Here is a 23288-nt window from a genome sequence, read left to right as displayed (position 1 = left end):
TTTTTTCAAAATTTTAAAAAAATTCGTGCTTTAAGAATATGTTCGGAATTTTGTAATATGTTCACAAGTTACAAACAATGATTTACGTTTTTCAAAAACACTTTCTGCGATTTTAAAAATTTTGGGCATATGCAAAAAATGTTTCCTGTCTACGAATTTTTTTCCAGAAATTGAAAAAATATCCGCACTTTTTTCAAAATATCCACTTTGCTTCTAAGATTCGCTGCAGTAACTAATTCCGGCTCGTTACAGTAGATTTGTCTGGTTGTACGGTCGTCCTAAGTTCTTTTAGATACGCGATGTTATACTACATAAAACTCTAGTCATATGGAGTGGCAATGAGCACGCAGTTGCAATCGTTGGTCGTCAGTTTGATTCCTAGCATCGCGCCTGGCTCATTTTTTGCTTTCCCCTTTTTCTCACGCGGTACAGCTCGATGGGCCAGCTCAGTCAGGCTGCCTCCCTGTGCGTCGCGACAAATTTGACACAACACGCGGTACAGCTCGATGGGCCGGCCCAGTCAGGCTGCCTCTCTGTGCGTCCCGACACTAATCTCTTCTCTATCTATCTATCTATCTACTTCTATCTATATATCTATATATCTATATCTATATCTATATATTTCTATATACTACCTAAAAGAACCGTAAGGTTCCGCCCGTCTTACGTTCAACACTCTTCGTCCATCCCTTTCCGTTCGCTATCCCTCACCCCTCGATCAGTTTTTCTTTCGGTCCATATTTGGCAAAACAATCAATTTCTGTATGGTAATTAATCCCTTTCTTTGGTAATCAATCTCAATTCACGTCAATCATGGACGGTGATCTATCCTGTACCCCGCGCCCTTGGACGCCAGCGGAAATTTCTCCTTTGATGGGAGAGCTGGAGACGATGCCATGATACGGAGCATCTCCAGGAGCACCGCTCAGATGGGCACAATGAGTACACCGAAGAAACCCTATTCCGTCCGCCATCTCGTCTCTTCTTCTGTGGCGGCGTGAGAAATCAAGTGGCGAGCATCGGCGGACGGTGGAAGCGAGGTACCAGTTTCTTCTCTCTTCTAAGCCTGCATAATTTCTCTCCTTGATCCTCTCTCCTGGAACGGCGTGCGGCGGCGGCGACGTATGAAGGCGGCGCGGCTGATCGAGGTAGCGGGGGAGGCAGATTTGGCTGGTCGAAATCAATATCTGCCGCGCAATCAACATCTGCATAGCCGTCGCACGTTGTTACTGCATCTCCGCTTCTTGACCCGCCATGCGGCCGTACCCGCCATGCCGCGGCCTCCGCTTATTTCTTTGTCTCAGTCCTCTGGTCTTCAGCTCCCAGTCCCAGGTCCCAAGCAAGCAAGGTCCAGGGGAGAAAATCGATGGAGGGCTAGGTGGACCACATCTCCGCCGCCAGCGGCGATGTCTTCCCGTTCCTCTACCGCCTCGTGGCCGAGTCCTCCTCTCCCCAATCGCCGAGCTCGCCGCGCCAGCGGTGTGAGCAGGATGGTGTACACGGGCTTCATAAACACGTGGCCGTCTAGGCTTCGGATGTGGTCGACGCCGATGAGGACTCGAACAATCCACAGAGCCGCAGTGCCGCACCAGGTATAGCTACTGCTACTCTCCCTCCTCAGTGAACAACAAGGCCATTCGATCTGTTTATGGAGGTTGCAACTCACACGGGTTTGTGGGTTTGGAAAATAAGTCTGTAGCCGGCCGCTTCTCATCCTTGTCAAAATTACGGCTGCCATGTTCTCCACTAACGCATGTAGAAGCTGAGCCCCCATGCCGGCGGAGGGAAGGCCTTCCTGCGCATGCTGCTTTCCTCTTGGCCTGCTGTATGTCTGTATTATCTTATCAGAGCTACTAATTAATCACAAGCACATGTGCAGATCGATCAATTAAACTGCTTCAGATAAGACCATTTAATTGTTGATCTGTCAAATTGATTTAAACAAGTACGTAGACAAACAGACTAATTTTTGATTTTTAGCTGAGGAGTTTCGTGAGAGGAAAGGATCCATGAGGGCCATGACATAACGAGCTAAGAGCTTTGGGGATTGAAGTACTTCTAGATCTGAGGGGAGGATGGAGCTGTGTGAGACGGGGTGTCGGGCCATTACCCGTGAAGGATACTACTAACTACTGAGTACTGACCAAGCAATAAACTGGAAGATGATTCCATCAGGGGAAAAGAACGAAGTCGTTGTCAAAGGAAGAAGACCCAAGACCCAGGGTGCTTCGTGATTCGTGTTGAGACGTGGCATTCCTTGGACGGCGTAAAAAAGACCAGGTCTCGTAGAATTTTTTTCCCGGTTTGTGGAGATGATGGCACCAGTATTTAACAGGGATCTATGGAAATGTGTTGGCATATGATCCAGTACATAAATTGATTGAGTCGGTTTTCTGGTTTGATTTCCTGGTACCTGAGAATTTAGACTACCTTTGCTCTTGTCTGCAGGCTGGTACTTCTTCATGCAGCTAGACTCCTCCCAAGATTTGCACTCACATGTGATTTTTTTTGTGTCTGCGCACAAATTTTATCCTGGAGTAAAATTTTGTGTCCTACATGATTAGTTGCGTGTAAGATTTATGGTGGAGTAAAGATGATTGAAGTTTTGTAGTAGTTGCCAATAGACCATTTTCTAAAACAATACGTATTTCTTTTGCAATCCATACAAATAATGTTCATGTAAAGAAGTAAGTGTTTGAGGCAGTTTTAACTTGCACTTTGCATTTCAACGGTTTAGGGTCGTTACATTATTCCATTTAAGTTATTACTAGAGTGATTTTCTTGTAGCAATCATAATTTTACGTTAGTTTACATCATTGATTTTGTGTAGATTGCATTTTGTGTTCTTTCATGCGGGTTTCAGATGCTCTATCAACGACGCTAGCATGTTTGGGTGGGAGAGACAGAGATAGCGTGTGGACGAAGAAGACTGACTTATAAAATTTTTTAAAAGACTACTATATTTTCCTGAAAAGCTTGATGTATGCAGGCGGACTATGTTTGCACAATTAGTGTGGAACCACCAAAATATTTGTGCACCGCACGGGCAATTGCCTATATAAAACTTAAAGAGAATATAAGGTTTTATGTTTCACTTTTTTTCCACCACACCTTCATCCAACCTTTCCCGTATGATAATTAATCACCTTAATTTATTTACTAATTTCCCTTTAATTTACTTACCAAAATTCGTATGTGATAGTCAATTTAAAATCTCTAAAAAGTCAAATATTAAGGAACGGATGGACTACTTATTTACTACACCATGCTTTTGTTTTATAAAAAACAAACACACGAAAAATTCACTAAAAGAACAACCTTTTATTAGCGAAATAGAACGACGACCTAAGCAACAACGAGCACGTCACGCCTCTACCCAGTCATCTAGTACAACCGCCCAGCCATGTACTAATTCCTAATTCATTTGGGATCTTGATATTAATCCGTAGCAGTCAACGCGAGGCATCCGATTTACCCAAGAACAGACAACCCAGCTCACGCGGGTGGAAATGATGCATGGGAAGGAGTAAGAGTATTTACGTCCGGATTTGGCAAATCCGACCCTTTTGAACGCCCGTGGACGGCGGACAATAACTGATCACCTTTTAAAAAAACATATTCCACATCCGGATACCTCAAATTAGAAACCTCAATTTCATATTATTACATGTAACGTGAAATCTAATCTACGCGGAGCTCGCCGGGTTCCACTCCCCGCTCGCCCGGCCATGTCCGGCGACCGGCTGCGCTTCTCAGAGTGTTGGTCCGGTCGCCGGCAAGGTAGGGTAGGGCATGGGACACGAGCTGGCTCACGGGACTCAAGGCCCCGCCGTCTCCCATGCCCTACTCTTCCTTGTCGGAGACCGGAACCCGAACGGTGCCAGTGGACGTCAGATCGATGATGAATCCGTCTGGGGACGAGTCGTCGAACGTCCACCATGATGTGGTTGTGGCGTCCGGACTGATGCACCATACGGGGCGCCGGAGAATGCGACTCCGCTTCGCCGACGTCCGCCGCCTCCTGCGCCCGGTGCCTTGCACACCGGGCACGCCGTGCCATGGCCTCGTCAGACGAGGCCCATGGTGCGTCCCTATGCTCGACGCGCCACCGGAGGGGTTGCGAGTCCGCCAGCGCATTCGGGCGCCAGACGGACCGCACGGCCTCCGGCGAGGCAGCTATGGTCGGAGTAGCGCCGGATCCATGCCCCATTTGGGCGGACACAATGGATTCCCGACAGATGAAGTCCGAGCAGCCGTCCACGAGCCTCCTCCCGGGCGCGGCGAAGCGCAAGCCGGACGTCCATCTCCTCCTCGGGGCCGCGCGGGATGAGCTCGGAGTCGACGGATCTGGAGGTGAGGGATTCGGATCCGCTTCCCGCCATGCCGGAGAAGGCCGAAGAGGAGCTTGGGTGGCAGAAGGGGAGTGAAGTGGTTAGGGTTTGGTTCGGCAAGCGGATGGGGAGGAATTTATGTGGGGTTGGGTGTGACGCCCGAATAATTAAGCTACAGTAATCCTCCATTAATGGTGCCATGTCATCACATTACTGTTGCTAATCCTTGCTTGATCCAAATCTTTGTTCAAACTAAAATTCAAATTAATGCCCAAGATTCAAATTTCTCAAACATGCAAAATAAAATGTTCAAAGTGTGGAAAATAATCCCTGGATATTTGTCATGTTAGAACCAACCTCTTTCGGATTCCCAAAGCGCCCCTGGAATTTAAAATTGGCCTTTTCAATTTCTAAAAATAGCTGGACACTCCCAAATGCTTCGGAACTTTTTGTAGCAACCCAGAATGTTGCGCTATATTTTGTGCCAAGTTTTGTATTAAACAAAACTCTTTTAGTAGCTCAAATAAAACGCAAAGTAAGAAAGATATTTTTTTAAGGAAAAAGACCTAAACTACTGGTGGACTGGGCTCTAGCAACAGTGGGAGCCCAGCCCACCTCCCCTCCCACCTCTCGCTACAGGGAGGCAGGGGGGTCGTGGCGCCCATCCCACGGCCATGGCGCGCCCAGGCCGCGGTGGCAGCCATCCGCCGTGCCTCCTCGGCCTATAAGGACCCCGCTCCTCCCTCGGTCAAACCCTAGCTCGCCCCCCTCCTCCACGCGCCGCTCATCCTCTGCCCGCGTCATTGAGGCGTCGACGCCATGGCCCTCGTGGCCCTCGCGGCCACTGGCCGCCCCTCGCCGCCTCGTCATCTACACCCAGCCACACGAGCAAAAGCCCCTTCGAGCCATCGCCATCGTCGTCTCCGCCGCCTGCACACCCGCCACCGTCTTCCTCCTCGGCCCCGGCGGACTCCGTCGATGATTCCGGCCACACCGAGCCCTCCCCGACCCCGCTAAGCACACATGCAGGCTCACCGTGAGCACCGCCTTCTTTCCCCTCTGTTTCCGTTGCCGTTCTCGTGTCGTAGCTCGCCATGCCGTTGTTGTGCCCGCGTCGCTGCCTATTCCTTGTTTTCCATGGCCACCGCAGTCGGAGCTCGCGTCCGAGCTCGCAGTCGAGTTCCTGGGCTCTCTAGGAACCCAACGCGTGCCCTGCTTCGACAGACCCGGCCTAGCCCGAATTCCGACCGCCTCCGCGCGCGACGCCGCACCCGGTGCTACTCGCTGCCGGCGCACCCCTGCCCGCGCGCCCATACGTGGCCTCGCAACCGCATGCTGTTGTCGTCGCTCTGCCCGCCTTGGCACGCGCGCGCCCGCATCGCCTGTGCGCCCCGTGCTGCTGCTGCTGCTTCTGCTTTTGGAGGGCGGCCGGAGGACGCGGGCGCGCGGGCCCGGGCGTCCGGCGCCTCCGGCCTCTCCTTCCTCTCCTCCGGCGACGCCTTCCACTACCGGCGAGCCGCGCCGACGCCCCAGCCTCGATCCGATCTGGAACAGTACACGGGTTGACTTTTCCCCCGACCCCCTTTTTTTTCCCTAAGTCTTTTGTTTTTGATGATATGTACCCATGTTCCTCAGTGCATAACTCCTTGCATGTAGCTCCGATTCGCGCGTGTAATATGTCAATTTGTTCATCTCGTGATGCTCTTCATTTTGTTCAATTGCACCATGTTCATTAGAGGCCATCTTGATGCCCAAATCTCTGTTGCAAGAGGGCTAGTTGCTGTTATCTGCCGGTTCTCATCAGAACTTGGAGATTTGTCATTTTTGTATCTTTAAATCTGTGCATCTTATGGGCATGAGCTCTACATGTGTTTTGTTGTGTGCCATGCCATCTATCCAGTGGTATATGCCATGTATTTTTGTGATCTCTGTGGTGACTAGCACAAGCATGCAAAGTAGGCTCCGTAATGTTTCTGATTTCAGGGACTTAGTGATTTCTCTGTCCTTGTCTGCTGTTATTTTGTTGCCATGTAAACTTGATGCTACAGAGAGATCCATGCATATTTTGGAGATGTTCAGTAAGGATGTTTTGTAGCTATAGTTGTAATTGATCCATTCCAGCCCTTGTTTGCAATTATGGAGTGCTATAGCATGACTCAATCTTGCTCTACTTTTGCTATAAAATATTTCTGGCAGATTCTTAACATGATATGCAATTTTGCCAAGCTTATTGTAGTTGATCCATATATGCTATGCTTGTGTTCTTGCCATGGATAGCTTCATAAACATGCCATCTTGGTGTAGGTGTGCTTGTTTTGTCATGCATTTCTCTGTAGTGAGTGCATCAAGCTCACAAAGAGGCCTTCATATTATTATTTCTGCCATGCTCTGTTTTCTGCTAAGTCTGAAACCTGATAACGAAACTTGCTATGTTTACATGCTTGCCATCATATCTTCTGGTCCTTTTTGGTTTATGGTCAGTAAGGGACTTTTGTCATATGCATTTAGTAGAATACTGTCATGCCTTGTTTTGCTATGTTAAGTTCCTGTAGCATGTTGATTTCGTGCTCTGAACATTGCTACCTGATGCTGTTTTCTGCCATGTCCAGTTTTTCACCAAGTCTGTGAACCTGTTATCTTTTGCACTTTTGCCATGCTTGTTTGAGCTTGATATGTTGTGAACTAGCCGTAGCTCAGTGTTCATCTTTTGTCAAGCATCTCCTGTAGATTACGGTAATATGCTTTGTTGCTATGTTGGAGTGTTGTAGCATTGTTGCTTATTGCATTTTAAGTGCTATCGTGCTGTTAATCGCAGATTCGTGTCATTCTTGTTTTGCTTGCCATTTGCAAACCGTGCATCCGTTTCCGGTGATCTTTATATCGATTTCGACCAAAATCATCTCATATTTCCAGTGGCATGCTTGGTTTGCCAAGTTACTGCATTGTTCATCATTTTCCTTCCGGAGCACGCATATGCATCGCATATCATATCTTGCATATCATACCTGTTTTGCATCATGTTGCTTGTGCATTTCTCGTGGTTGATTGTGGTTCCGTTTGTTTGTGTTCTTGTCTTGGGTAGAGCCGGGAGACGAGTTCGTGAACGAGGAACCTGTTGAGTACGCTTACGAGCATCAAGCTTTCGACAACTCTGAGAACCTTGCAGGCAAGATGACCACCCCTCGAAATCACTTCTATCTTTGCTATGCTAGTTGTTCGTTCTATTGCCATGCTGCGCTACCTATCACTTGCCATATCATGTCTCCCATTTTGCCATGTCAGCCTCTAACCATCCTTTCCTAGCAAACCGTTGTTTGGCTAAGTTACCGCTTTTGCTCAGCCCTTCTTATAGCGTTGCTAGTTGCAGATGAAGTTGAAGTTTGTTCCATGTTGGAACATGGATATGTTGGGTATCACAATATCTCTTTTTTTAATTAATGCATCTATATATATTTGGTAAAGGGTGGAAGGCTCGGCCTTATGCCTGGTGTTTTGTTCCACGCTTGCCGCCCTAGTTTCTGAGATACCGGGATTATGTTCCTTGAGTTTGCGTTCCTTACGCGGTCGGGTGATTTATGGGACCCCCTTGACAGTTCGCCTTGAATAAAACTCCTCCAGCAAGGCCCAATCTTGGTTTTACCATTTGCCACCTAAGCCTTTTTCCCCCGGGTTTTCTAGAGCCCGAGGGTCATCTTTATTTTAAACCCCCGGGCCAGTGTTCCTCTGAGTGCTGGTCCAAACTAGAGCCCTTTGCAGCGCCACCTTGGGGAAACTCGAGGATTGGTTTTAGTTGTACGGACTGCTCATCCGCTGTGCCCTGAGAACGAGATATGTGCAGCTCCTATCGGGATTTGTCGGCACATTCGGGCGGCTTTGCTGGTCTTGTTTTACCATTGTCGAAATGTCTTGTAAACCTGGATTCCGAGGCTGATCGGGTCTTTCCGGGAGAAGGTTTATCCTTCGTTGACCGTGAGAGCTTATGATGGGCTAAGTTGGGACACCCCTGCAGGGTATTATCTTTCGAAAGCCGTGCCCGCGGTTATGAGGCAGATGGGAATTTGTTAATGTCCGGTTGTAGAGAACTTGTCACTTGACCCAATTAAAATGCATCAACTGCGTGTGTAGCCGTGATGGTCTCTTCTCGGCGGAGTCCGGGAAGTGAACACGGTCTGAGTTATGTATGACGTAAGTAGGAGTTCAGGATCACTTCTTGGTCATTGCTAGATGACGACCGCTCCGTTGCTTCTCTTCTCGCTCTCTCTTGCATATGTTAGCCACCATATATGCTTATTGCCGCTGCAGCTCCACCTCATTACACCATCCTTTCCTATAAGCTTAAATAGTCTTGATCTCGCGGGTGTGAGATTGCTGAGTCCTCGTGACTCACAGATTCGACCAAAACAGTTGCAGGTGCCGACGATGCCAGTGCAGATGATGGGGTCGATCTCAAGTGGGAGTTCGACGAGGAACGTGGTCGTTACTATGTGTCTTTTCCTGATGATCAGTAGTGGAGCCCAGTTGGGACGATCGGGGATCTAGCATTTGGGGTCATCTTATCTTCATCTAGATTTTGACCGTAGTCGGTCTATATGTTTGTATTTTGGATGATGTATGAATTATATTTAGAAATTGTGTGAAGTGGCGATTGTAAGCCAACTCTTTATCTCATTCTTGTTCATTACATGGGATTGTGTGAAGATGACCCTTCTTGCGACAAAACCACTATGCGGTTATGCCTCTAAGTCGTGCCTCGACACGTGGGAGATATAGCCGCATCGTGGGCGTTACAGCATAGTATGGGCGTTCTGCGTCGTATACATCAGCCGAAGCTTAATAGACGTCAGCGACTGAGCGGCGCACGCCGGGTTGGACTGGTAAGCACCTGCCTTTTTAAGGAGGTAGCTAGGTCTGCTCACCGGCCGCCCTCGCAACGTGCAGGAGTTCCCGGGGCGATGGCCCATGACCCCTGGGGGCATAGGTTTAGTCCGGCGTGCTGACCTCTCTATTAAGCCTAGGTCGAGTTGCGGCGTATTGTTCGGCCGAGGCCGGGCATGACCCAGGAAAGTGTGTCCGACCGAAGTTAATTGAGCGTGGTGGGTAAGTTGGTGCACCCCTGCAGGGAAAAAACATCTATCGATAGCCTTTCCTACGGTAACGAACACTTGGAGTTGTATCCCGATTGATACAACTAGAACTGGATACTTGTGATGAGAATTGGATAGTATGGCTCTGAGATTGTTTTCTCGCGGGGAGTCGAGAAGGGATCTCTAGCCGAGGTTGATAACACTTCTACTACTTTACTTTATGCTACTCTACTCCCTCCTGTTGCTGCAACATGGTGGTTTCCAGAAGATGCTAGTCTTCGATAGGACTAGGCCTTCTCTCTATTCTGGCATTTCTGCAGTCCAGTCCACATATACAACCCCTCTTTGATAATGTTGCATATGTAGTGTAGATCCTTGCTTGCGAGTACTTTGGATGAGTACTCACGGTTGCTTTGCTCCCCCTTTTCCCCCTTTCTTCTTCTTTCCGGTTGATGCAACCAGATGTCGGAGCCCAGGAGCCAGATGCCACCGTCGATGCCTACTACTACGTGGAGACCGCCGACGACCAGGAGTAGTTAGGAGGCTCCCAGGCAGGAGGCCTTGCCTTTTCGATCGTTGCTACTTTTGTGCTAGCCTTCTTAAGGCAAACTTGTCTAACTTATGTCTGTACTCAGATATTATTGCTTCCGCTGACTCTTGTGTTTTCGAGCTTATGTATTCGAGCCCTCAAGGCCCTTGGCTTGTAATATAAAGCTTCTATTATTTTAATTTGTGTCTAGAGTTGTGTTGTGATATCTTCCCGTGAGTCCTTGATCTTGATCGTACACATTTGCGTGTATGATTAGTGTACGATTGAATCGAGGGCGTCACAAGTTGGTATCAGAGCCAACTGCCTATAGGAACCCCCCTTTCCAACTCCTTGGCCGAAGTTGAGTCTAGTCTTTGGAAAACTGTTTTACTAACATGGCTGTGTGGCTTACGGGCCCATGACGCCATTTGGTGGTATTAGGATCTTTTACTCTCATCTATACTCTGGGGCTCTAATCTGTCTTCTATTCAGGTTAAATGGTTTTGCTAACTCTAACTCTAGGTTCTCGTAAATACTTTCTCCCGGAGACCCCCCCCCCTCACTTGAGATGATCGCTTGCTGCACCAGAAGATTGCGAAGATACTCTCTGATGTTTCCCCGAAACCCTTGTGCCTTCGCCGTTGCAATTCCATATCACCGATAAATCCCTAAGGATAGCTGCATACACTTGTCGTCCATACCTTCATTTCCAATTGTTCTTGTTATTACAAGATACCCTGAAATACTTCGAATATTTCGAGAATCCTTTGTGCCTGCTGCCTTGCAGCTCCTTTTCCACATGAATACATGTATGAATAATTCCTCACACTTACCAGGGATCCGTTCATCCCTAGTTGTTCATGTGTTTCACAAATTCTTTGGAATACTATTCGTTCTTCCGATAATCCTCAGTAGCCTATTGCTCCTGTTCTTCCTTATCGTCTTGCATTATGGTTAATTCCATATGTCTAACAATATTCATTAAACTCCTTTGATATTGTCATTCTTGTCCTATTGATTCGACATGTGCGTGAATGCACACACTCATTAGTTATTCCCTAGTAATTATTTATCCTTCTGGCTCAGACTCCACTCCGGACATGAGCTGGTTCTCGGCAAATCAAACCTTGAATGATTGTCGATCTATGTCTTTTCAACTTGCTTATCTTTTGATTAGAGCATCTGCTTCTAATTTCCCGAATTGGAAATCATAATTCCTTTGCATTTAAGCTTTGGAATTATCATATATTTCCAAAATCCAATGCCTCTGCATTATTTCTTCTTCTGATTGAATATCGATACTCACATCAACTCCGTTGTGGATCGTCGGATCCATTATTGCATTATCATCCGACAGTGTCCTTCATATTCAAAGAACCTCATGAAGTCCTTTCCGAGATACATAATGCCTTTGGTAAATTGTATCCTCTCCTTTTGTCAACCATGCTCTGCGAGCTTGTGTTGTTTACTTCTGAAGTTGTGGAATAGGTTCCTAAGATGCCTCTATGGGTTGAACCTATGTCTCCCCTAATCCGTCTGAACCCGAGAGTTTTAACGAGTCTTACTCTTTTGGTGTTTTGCTAGATAACTTTCAACATTACAACTCCATCGAAAGAGAGAAGTGAATGAGAGGTTATGCATTGAAGAGTGGGAGTCGACCTTGAACTTTTTGTTCATGCCCATGGACACGATGTAGATCCTATCATGTACGCTTCTTGTAATAATAACTTCCTTGGTATAATATCATCCGGTCTCTGGGATTTGATCTTTTGCAATCATGGTTCTGGCCATATTGTTCTTCTTTGATCCCATTTCTCAAACAAGTTAAAGTACTTGTCTTCTGCAGATCGTTTCACCTGTCAAGCATCTATTCTACTCTACCTTCGAGCATTACCCTCTGGAATCTCGAGAATATCAAACATCTGTGTTGCTTCCTGTGAGTCTTCTTCTAGTATTGCTTCTCACCGATTCCAATTTTCCCCGGGGTTCTGAGTTATTAGTCACTCGAGAACATCGATAAGTGAATCAATTCTGCACTCCGATTCTATAACTCTAAGTAATTCTCATTGCTTACGAGTTTAAAATCCTTCAAGTCATTCCTAGCCTGGCCGGCTATGTCAATATCATGCTAAATTTTAACTGTGCTACCTGGTCCTTCTTCCCGAAACAGAATTTTCGATGATGAGCTAAGCTTATGTCGATCTTCCTCGTCATACCATTTCGCCTTGAATAGCAAGCTTGCTTTCGAATTTGTGTCGTACCCGTGGTTCCAATAACTTTTCGCTTCATCATTCCTTTGACTTGATGTCATCGCCGATCGATTACATCTTCATGAAATTTCTCGACAAATGTGTCGTGATCGTCATCAACATTCTAAGCTGTTCCAGGATATTAGTTAAATTCATGATGAGAAATACCATCCTTGCCCCTCGATGATTTGTGTTATCATCGACAACTTTAGGCCTTCGCCCCACATCCTTTGTGACATGTCGATGGATGCTGCTGAACCCATCGGCCACCTCCTCGTCTTTTCCTTGATAAAATTGCATGAGATTTTCTAGAAATTCCCGATGGATCCTTTGTGTTCCCAAGGTCCGACCTTTACCTGATGACCATGTCAATGCTATCCCGAAGCATGGTTGTGGTACTCCGAACATCATTAAGAACCTTGGAAGCAGAATGCTAAATCTTCTTGATCAATTATCAAAACACCGTTGTATGGGTAAACCTCATAAATTCCTTGCCCCTTTGTCTAACTAGTTTCATACTTGGAGCCCTATCATGTATATCATGCTATGCCTTTCCTTGGGAAAGATATACTCTTGGTACCCAGGTATAAACACATTTTCCTTGCCATTGGTCTGTTTGATCGGATAATCACATTTTCCTTTCCATTGTTTTGTTTAACCTTTCTTGTAATCTAACTTGTCTGAGCAGAGATAATTCCTTGCTCATGTAAACACCTCGATGTACAAGCTCCGTCAGTAAGACCTTGTTACTATTGTTGATGACATTCTGGTAGCCACCGATGGATGAGAACTTTGCCTATTGGTCCGCCTCGTCTTACGAGCAGGAAAATGGTTCTCTTCGTCCCTCACCCTTGGTACCAACGTTGTTCCCAACATAATTAACAGGCTATACTCTGACCTACCTTGCCATCATGACTGTGCAAAATGTTAGTGCCTTCCTGCTTTTAACCCACATGGTGGGCCCATAACCCATAGTTCTACAGGATCGAAACCTGACTCTCCTATACAACCTTGACTCCGAAATATTCCTTGCGCTTGACTTTGTATGTAAATCATGAGCCACCTTCCTAGTGATCTATTCTGGTATCAGACGCAATACTTATTCCCATTGCTCTGAGCCCCTTTCACCCTCTGTTTCAGGCAACAAACGATTGCCTACCCGGTTGAAGCTTCTTATTGCACCTTCTTATCTTGCTATCGATGACTTTCTTAAAATTCAACTCGATAGATGCCTCTATGCCACATTCACTAAGATAGCCCCTAGGTACATGTCTTGTGTTGAGCTCCGTCCTTCTCGAGTCCTTCCCCCTTACTTCACCCCTTAAATCTCGGGACGAGATTTCTTGTAGTGGAGGAGAATTGTGACGCCCGGATAATTAAGCTATAGTAATCCTCCATTAATGGTGCCATGTCATCACATTACTGTTGCTAATCCTTGCTTGATCCAAATATCTGTTCAAACTCAAATTCAAATTAATGCCCAAGATTCAAATTTCTCAAACATGCAAAATAAAATGTTCAAAGTGTGGAAAATAATCCCTAGATACTTGTCATGTTAGAACCAACCTCTTTCGGATTCCCAAAGTGCCCCTAGAATTTATTTAGTCGTCCAACAGCTTTTAAAATTGGCCTTTTCAATTTCTAAAAATTGCTAGACACTCCCAAATGCTTCGGAACTTTTTGTAGCAACCCAAAATGTTGCGCTATATTTTGTGCCAAGTTTTGTATTAAACAAAACTCTTTTAGTCGCTCAAATAAAATGCAAAGTAAGAAAGATATTTTTTTAAAGAAAAAGACCTAAACTACTGGTGGACTGGGCTCTAGCAATAGTAGGAGCCCAGCCCACCACCCCTCCCACTTCTCGCTACAGGGGGGCAGGGGGGTCGTGGCGCCCATCCCACGGCCATGGCGCGCCCAGGCCGCGGTGGCAGCCATCCGCTGTGCCTCCCCGGCCTATAAGGACCCCGGTCCTCCCTCGATCAAACCCTAGCTCGCCCCCCCCTCCTCCATGCGCCGCTCATCCTCTGCCGCGTCACTGAGGCGCCGACGCCATGGCCCTCGTGGCCCTCGCGGCCACCGGTCGCCCCTCGCCGCCTCGTCATCTTTGTCATCTACCCCAGGCACACGAGCGAAAGCCCCTTCGAGCCATCGCCATCGCCGTCTCCGCCGCCTGCACCCGCCACCATCTTCCTCCTCGGCCCCGGCAGACTCCGTCGATGATTCCGGCCACACCGAGCCCTCCCCGACCCCGCTAAGCTCACCTGCAGGCTCACCGTGAGCACCGCCTTCTTTCCCCTCTGTTTTCGTTGCCGTTCTCGCGTCATAGCTCGCCATGTCGTTGTCGTGCCCGCGCCGCCGCCTTTTCCTTGTTTTCCATGGCCACCGCAGTCGGAGCTCGCGTCCGAGCTCGCAGTCGAGCTCCTGGGCTCTCTAGGAACCCAACGCGTGCCCTGCTTCGACAGACCCGGCCTAGCCCGAATTCCGGCCGCCTCCGAGCGCGACGTCGCACCTGGTGCTACTCGCTGCCAGCGCACCCCTGCCCGTGCGCCCGTAAGTGGCCTCGCAACCGCATGCTACTGCCGTCGCTCTGCCCGCCTTGGCACGCGCACGCCCGCATCGCCTGTGCGCCCCGTGCTGCTGCTTCTGCTCGCCTGCCGCCCCGCTGAAGGAAATATGCCCTAGAGGCAATAATAAAGTTATTATTTATTTCCTCATATCATGATAAATGTTTATTATTCATGCTCGAATTGTATTAACCGTAAACATAATACATGTGTGAATACATAGACAACCATAGTGTCACTAGTATGCCTCTACTTGACTAGCTCATTAATTGAAGATGGTTAAGTTTCCTAGCCATGGACATGAGTTGTCATTTGATTAACGGGATCACATTATTAGGAGAATAATGTGATTGACTTGACCCATTCCGTTAGCTTAGCACTTGATCGTTTAGTATGTTGTTATTGCTTTCTTCATGACTTATACATGTTCGTATAACTATGAGATTATGCAACTCCCGTTTACCGGAGGAACACTTTGTGTGCTACCAAACGTCACAATGTAACTGGATGATTATAAAGGTGCTCTACAGGTGTCTCCGAAGGTACTTGTTGGGTTGGCGTATTTCGAGATTAGGATTTGTCACTCCGATTGTCGGAGAGGTATCTCTAGGCCCTCTCGGTAATGCACATCACTATAAGCCTTTCAAGCATTATGACTAATGAGTTAGTTGCGAGATGATGTATTACGGAATGAGTAAAGAGACTTGCCGGTAACAAGATTGAACTAGGTATTGAGATACCGACGATCGAATCTCAGGCAAGTAACATACCGATGACAAAGGGAACAACGTATGTTGTTATGCGGTTTGACCGATAAAGATCTTCATAGAATATGTAGGAGCCAATATGAGCATCCAGGCTCCGCTATTGGTTATTGACCGGTCATGTCTACATAGTTCTCGAACCCGTAGGGTCCGCACGCTTAAAGTTAGATGACGATCGGTATTATGAGTTTTGTGTTTTGATGTACCAAAGGTAGTTCGGAGTCCCAGATATGATCACGGACATGACGAGGAGTCTCAAAATGGTCGAGACATAAAGATCGATATATTGGACGACTATGTTCGGACACCGAATGGTTTCGGGGAGTATCGAACATATACCGGAGTACCGGGGGGTTACCGGAACCCCCCGGGGAGTTTAATGGGCCAAAGATGGGCCTTAGTGGAGAAGAGGAGGGGCGGCTAGGGCTGGCCGCGCGCCCCCTCCCCCTCTAGTGCGAATTGGACAAGGAGGGGGGCGGTGCCCCCTTTCCTTCCCCCTCTCTCCTTCCCTTCCTTTCCCCCTCCTACTCCAACTAGGAAAAGAGGGAGTCCTACTCCCGGTGGGAGTAGGACTCCTCCCCGGCGCGCCCTCCTCCTGGCCGGCCGGCCCCTCCCCCTGGTCCTTTATATACGGGGGCAGGGGGCACCTCTAGACACAACAATTGATCTCTTGATCTCTTAGCCGTGTGCGGTGCCCCCCTCCACCATATTCCACCTCGATCATAGCGTAGCGGTGCTTAGGCGAAGCCCTGCATCGGTAGCATCATCATCACCGTCACCACGCCGTCGTGCTGACGAAACTCTCCCTCAAAGCTCGGTTGGATCAGAGTTCGAGGGACGTCATCGAGCTGAACGTGTGCTAAACTCGGAGGTGCCGTACGTTCGATACTCGGATCGGTCGGATCATGAAGACGTACAACTACATCAACCACGTTGTGCAAACGCTTCCGCTTTCCGTCTACGAGGGTACGTGGACAACACTCTCCCCTCTCGTTTCTATGCATCATCATGATCCTGTGTGTGCGTAGGAATTTTTTTGAAATTACTACGTTCCCCAACAGTGGCATCCGAGCCTGGTTTTATGCGTAGATGTTATATGCACGAGTAGAACACAAGTGAGTTGTGGGCGATACAACTCATACTGCTTACCAGCATGTCATACTTTGGTTCGGCGGTATTGTTGGATGAAGCGGCCCGGACAGACATTACGTGTATTCTTACGCGAGACTGGTTCTACCGACGTGCTTTGCACACAGGTGGCTGGCGGGTGTCAGTTTCTCCAACTTTAGTTGAACCGAGTGTGGCTACGCCCAGTCCTTGAGAAGGTTAAAACAGCACTAACTTGACGAACTATCATTGTGGTTTTGATGCGTAGGTAAGAACGGTTCTTGCTCAGCCCGTAGCAGCCACGTAAAACTTGCAACCACAAAGTAGAGGACGTCTAACTTGTTTTTGCAGGGCATGTTGTGATGTGATATGGTCAAGGCATGATGCTATATTTTATTGTATGAGATGATCATGTTTTGTAACCGAGTTATCGGCAACTGGCAGGAGCCATATGGTTGTCGCTTTATTGTATGCAATGCAATCGCCCTATAATGCTTTACTTTATCACTAAGCGGTAGCGATAGTCGTAGAAGCAATAGTTGGCGACACAACAACGATGCTACGATGGAGATCAAGGTGTCACGCCGGTGACGATGGTGATCATGACGGTGCTTCGGAGATGGAGATCACAAGCACAAGATGATGATGGCCATATCATATCACTTATATTGATTGCATGTGATGTTTATCCTTTATGTATCTTATTTTGCTTTGATTGACAGTAGCATTATAAGATAATCTCTCACTAAATTTCAAGATAAAAGTGTTCTCCCTGAGGATGCACCGTTGCCAAAGTTCGTCGTGCCGAGACACCATGTGATGATCGGGTGTGATAAGCTCTACGTTCATCTACAACGGGTGCAAGCCAGTTTTGCACACGCGGAATACTCGGGTTAAACTTGACGAGCCTAGCATATGCAGATATGGCCTCGGAACACTGAGACCGAAAGGTCGAGCGTGAATCATATAGTAGATATGATTAACATAGTGATGTTCACCATTGAAAACTACTCCATCTCACGTGATGATCGGACATGGTTTAGTTGATTTGGATCACGTGATCACTTACATGATTAGAGGGATGTCTATCTAAGTGGCAGTTCTTAAGTAATATGATTAATTGAACTTAAATTTATCATGAACTTAGTACCTGATAGTATTTTTGCTTATCTATGTTGATTGTAGATAGATGGCCCGTGCTGTTGTTCCGTTGAATTTTAATGCGTTCCTTGAGAAAGCAAAGTTGAAAGATGATGGTAGCAATTACACGGACTGGGTCCGTAACTTGAGGATTATCCTCATTGTTGCACAGAAGAATTACGCCCTGGAAGCACCGCTGGGTGTACCACCTGCGCCAGCAACTGCAGACATTGTGAATGCCTGGCAGTCGCGTGTTGATGACTACTCAATAGTTCAGTGTGCCATGCTTTACGGTTTAGAATCGGGACTTCAACGATGTTTTGAACGTCATGGAGCATACGAGATGTTCCAGGAGTTGAAGTTAATATTTCAAGCAAATGCCCGGATTGAGAGATATGAAGTCTCCAATAAGTTCTATAGCTATAAGATGGAGGAGAATAGTTCTGTCAGTGAGCATATACTCAGAATGTCTGGGTACTGCAATCACTTGATTCAACTGGGAGTTAATCTTCCGGATGATAGTGTCATTGACAGAATTCTTCAATCACTGCCACCAAGCTACAAGAGCTTCGTGATGAACTACAATATGCAAGGGATGGATAAGACAATTCCCGAGCTCTTCGCAATGCTAAAGGCTGCGGAGGTAGAAATCAAAAAGGAGCATCAAGTGTTGATGGTCAACAAGACCACCAGTTTCAAGAAAAAGGGCAAAGGGAAGAAGAAGGGGAACTTCAAGAAGAACAACAAACAAGTTGCTGCTCAAGAGAAGAAACCCAAGTCTGGACCTAAGCCTGAGACTGAGTGCTTCTACTACAAGCAGACTGGTCACTGGAAGCGGAACTGCCGCAAGTATTTGGCGGATAAGAAGGATGACAAGGTGAACAAAGGTATATGTGATATACATGTTATTGATGTGTACCTTACTAGAGCTCGCAGTAGCACCTGGGTATTTGATACTGGTTCTGTTGCTAATATTTGCAACTCGAAACAGGGACTTCGGATTAAGCGAAGACTGGCTAAGGACGAGGTGACGATGCGCGTGGGAAATGGTTCCAAAGTCGATGTGATCGTCGTCGGCACGCTACCTCTACATCTACCTTCGGGATTAGTTTTAGACCTGAATAATTGTAGATAGATGGCCCGTGCTGTTGTTCCGTTGAATTTTAATGCGTTCCTTGAGAAAGCAAAGTTGAAAGATGATGGTAGCAATTACACGGACTGGGTCCGTAACTCGAGGATTATCCTCATTACTGCACATATTACGTCCTGGAAGCACCGCTGGGTGTACCACCTGCGCCAGCAACTGCAGACATTGTGAATGCCTGGCAGAAGCGTGTTGATGACTACTCGATAGTTCAGTGTGCCATGCTTTACGGTTTAGAACCGGGACTTCAACGACATTTTGAACGTCATGGAGCATACGAGATGTTCCAGGAGTTGAAGTTGATATTTCAAGCAAATGCCCGGATTGAGAGATATGAAGTCTCCAATAAGTTCTATAGCTATAAGATCGAGGAGAATAGTTCTGTCAGTGAGCATATACTCAGAATGTCTGGGTACTGCAATCACTTGATTCAACTGGGAGTTAATCTTCCGGATGATAGTGTCATTGAGAGAATTCTTCAATCACTGCCACCAAGCTACAAGAGCTTCGTGATGAACTATAATATGCAAGGGATGGATAAGACAATTCCCGAGCTCTTCGCAATGCTAAAGGCCGCGGAGGTAGAAATCAAAAAGGAGCATCAAGTGTTGATGGTCAACAAGACCACCAGTTTCAAGAAAAAGGGCAAAGGGAAGAAGAAGGGGAACTTCAAGAAGAAGAACAAACAAGTTGCTGCTCAAGAGAAGAAACCCAAGTCTGGACCTAAGCCTGAGACTGAGTGCTTCCACTACAAGCAGACTGGTCACTGGAAGCGGAACTACCCCAAGTATTTGGCGGATAAGAAGGATGACAAGGTGAACAAAGGTATATGTGATATACATGTTATTGATGTGTACCTTACTAGAGCTCGCAGTAGCACCTGGGTATTTGATACTGGTTCTGTTGCTAATATTTGCAACTCAAAACAGGGACTTCGGATTAAGCGAAGACTGGCTAAGGACGAGGTGACGATGCGCGTGGGAAATGGTTCCAAAGTCGATGTGATCGCCGTCGGCACGCTACCTCTACATCTACCTTCGGGGTCAGTTTTAGACCTAAATAATTGTTATTTGGTGCTAGCGTTGAGCATGAACATTATATCTGGATCTTGTTTGATGCGAGACGGTTATTCATTTAAATCTGAGAATAATTGTTGTTCTATTTATATTAGTAATATCTTTTATGGTCATGCACCCTTGAAGAGTGGTCTATTTTTGTTGAATCTCGATAGTAGTGATACACATATTCATAATGTTGAAGCCAAAAGATATAGAGTTGATAATGATAGTGCAACTTATTTGTGGCACTGCCGTTTGGGTCATATTGGTGTAAAGGCATGAAGAAACTCCATATTGATGGACTTTTGGAATCACTTGATTATGAATCACTTGGTACTTGCGAACCATGCCTCATGGGCAAGATGACTAAAACGCCGTTCTCCGGAACTATGGAGCGAGCAACTGATTTGTTGGAGATCATACATACTGATGTATGTGGTCTAATGAATGTTGAGGCTCGCGGCGGGTATCGTTATTTTCTCACCTTCACAGATGATTTGAGCAGATATGGGTATATCTACTTAATAAAACATAAGTCTGAAACATTTGAAAAGTTCAAAGATATTCAGAGTGAAGTGGAAAATCATCGTAACAAGAAAATAAAATTTCTACGATCTGATTGTGGAGGAGAATATTTGAGTTACGAGTTTGGTCTACATTTGAAACAATGCAGAATAGTTTCGCAACTCAAGCCACCCGGAACACCACAGCGTAATGGTGTGTCCGAACGTCGTAATCGTACTTTACTAGATATGGTGCAATCTATGATGTCTCTTACTGATTTACCGCTATAGTTTTGGGGTTATGCTTTAGAGACGGTTGCATTCACGTTAAATAGGGCACCATCGAAATCCGTTGAGACGACGCCTTATGAACTATGGTTTGGCAAGAAACCAAAGTTGTCGTTTCTTAAAGTTTGGGGCTGCGATGCTTATGTGAAAAAGCTTCAACCTAATAAGCTCGAACCCAAATCGGAGAAATGTGTCTTCATAGGATACCCAAAGGAAACTGTTGGGTACACCTTCTATCACAAATCCGAAGGCAAGACATTCGTTGCTAAGAATGGATCCTTTCTAGAGAAGGAGTTTCTCTCGAAAGAAGTGAGTGGGAGGAAAGTAGAACTTGATGAGGTAACTGTACCTGCTCCCTTATTGGAAAGTAGTTCATCACAGAAACCGGTTCCTGTGACTACTACACCAATTAGTGAGGAAGCTAATGATATCAATCATGAAACTTCAGATCAAGTTACTACTGAACCTCGTAGGTCAACCAGAGTAAGATCCGCACCAGAGTGGTACGGTAATCCTATTCTGGAAGTCATGTTACTTGACCAAGGCGAACCTACGAACTATGAAGAAGCGATGGTGAGCCCAGATTCCGCAAAATGGCTTGAGGCCATGAAATCTGAGATGGGATCCATGTATGAGAACAAAGTGTGGACTTTCGTTGACTTGCCCGATGATCGGCAAGCCATTGAGAATAAATGGATCTTCAAGAAGAAGACTGACGCTGACGGTAATGTTACGGTCTATAAAGCTCAACTTGTTACGAAAGGTTTTCGACAAGTTCAAGGGATTGACTACGATAAGACTTTCTCACCCGTAGCGATGCTTAAGTCTGTCCGAATCATGTTAGCAATTGCCGCATTTTATGATTATGAAATTTGTCAAATGGATGTCAAAACTGCATTCCTGAATGGATTTTTGGAAGAAGAGTTGTCTATGATGCAACCAGAAGGTTTTGTCGATCCAAAGGGAGCTAACAAAGTGTGCAAGCTCCAGCGATCCATTTATGGACTGGTGCAAGCCTCTCGGAGTTGGAATAAACGTTTTGATAGTGTGATCAAAGCATATGGTTTTATACAGACTTTTGGAGAAGCCAGTATTTACAAGAAAGTGAGTGGGAGATCTATAGCATTTATGATATTATATGTGGATGACATATTACTGATAGGAAATGATATAGAATTTCTGGATAGCATAAAAGGATACTTGAATAAAAGTTTTTCAATGAAAGACCTCGGTGAAGCTGCTTACATATTAGGCATCAAGATCTATAGAGATAAATCAAGACGCTTAATTGGACTTTCACAAAGCACATACCTTGATAAAGTTTTGAAGAAGTTCAAAATGGATCAGGCAAAGAAAGGGTTCTTGCCTGTGTTGCAAGGTGTGAAGTTGAGTCGGACTCAATGCCCGACCATTGCAGAAGATAGAGAGAAAATGAAATATGTTCCCTATGCTTCGGCCATAGGCTCTATCATGTATGCAATGCTGTGTACCAGACCTGATGTGTGTCTTGCTATTAGCCTAGCAGGGAGGTACCAAAGTAATCCAGGAGTGGGTCACTGGACAGCGGTCAAGAACATCCTGAAATACCTGAAAAGGACTAAGGATATGTTTCTCGTTTATGGAGGTGACAAAGAGCTAGTCGTAAATGGTTACGTCAATGCAAGCTTTGACACTGATCCGGACGATTCTAAATCGCAAACCGGATACATGTTTACATTGAACGGTGGAGCTGTCAGTTGGTGCAGTTCTAAACAAAGCGTCGTGGCGGGATCTACGTGTGAAGCGGAGTACATAGCTGCTTCAGAAGCAGCAAATGAAGGAGTCTGGATGAAGGAGTTCATATCCGATCTAGGTGTCATACCTAGTGCATCGGGTCCAATGAAAATCTTTTGTGACATTACTGGTGCAATTGCCTTGGCAAAGGTATCCAGATTTCACAAGAGGACCAAGCACATCAAGAGACTCCTCAATTCCATCCGGGAACAAGTCCAGGTGGGAGACATAGAGATTTGCAAGATACATACGGATCTGAATGTGGCAGACCCATTGACTAAGCCTCTTCCACGAGTAAAACATGATCAGCACGAAAACTCCATGGATGTTAGAATCATTACTGTGTAATCTAGATTATTGACTCTAGTGCAAGTGGGAGACTGAAGGAAATATGCCCTAGAGGCAATAATAAAGTTATTATTTATTTCCTCATATCATGATAAATGTTTATTATTCATGCTAGAATTGTATTAACCGGAAACATAATACATGTGTGAATACTTAGACAAACATAGTGTCACTAGTATGCCTCTACTTGACTAGCTCGTTAATCGAAGATGGTTAAGTTTCCTAGCCATGGACATGAGTTGTCATTTAACGGGATCACATTATTAGGAGAATAATGTGATTGACTTGACCCATTCCGTTAGCTTAGCACTTGATCGTTTAGTATGTTGCTATTGCTTTCTTCATGACTTATACATGTTCCTATAACTATGAGATATGCAACTCCCGTTTACCGGAGGAACACTTT

General features: G+C 46.2%; 1 long non-coding RNA gene across 1 annotated transcript; it reads left to right on the top strand.

Annotated features, from left to right (window-relative positions):
- The first annotated feature begins 661 nt into the window (after nt 1-661).
- On the top strand, nt 662-2716 carry LOC120968002 (uncharacterized). The gene is made up of 2 exons (XR_006666148.1): nt 662-1040; nt 1320-2716. It is a non-coding gene; the product is annotated as an uncharacterized lncRNA (long non-coding RNA).
- Nucleotides 2717-23288: the final 20572 nt, after the last annotated feature.

The sequence above is a fragment of the Aegilops tauschii genome, chromosome 7, assembly GCF_002575655.3.
Source record: "Aegilops tauschii subsp. strangulata cultivar AL8/78 chromosome 7, Aet v6.0, whole genome shotgun sequence".
In the NCBI taxonomy this organism is placed as follows: domain Eukaryota; kingdom Viridiplantae; phylum Streptophyta; class Magnoliopsida; order Poales; family Poaceae; genus Aegilops; species Aegilops tauschii.
The sequence above is the reverse complement of the archived record's forward strand: the minus strand, read 5'-3'. Positions and strand labels throughout refer to the sequence as shown.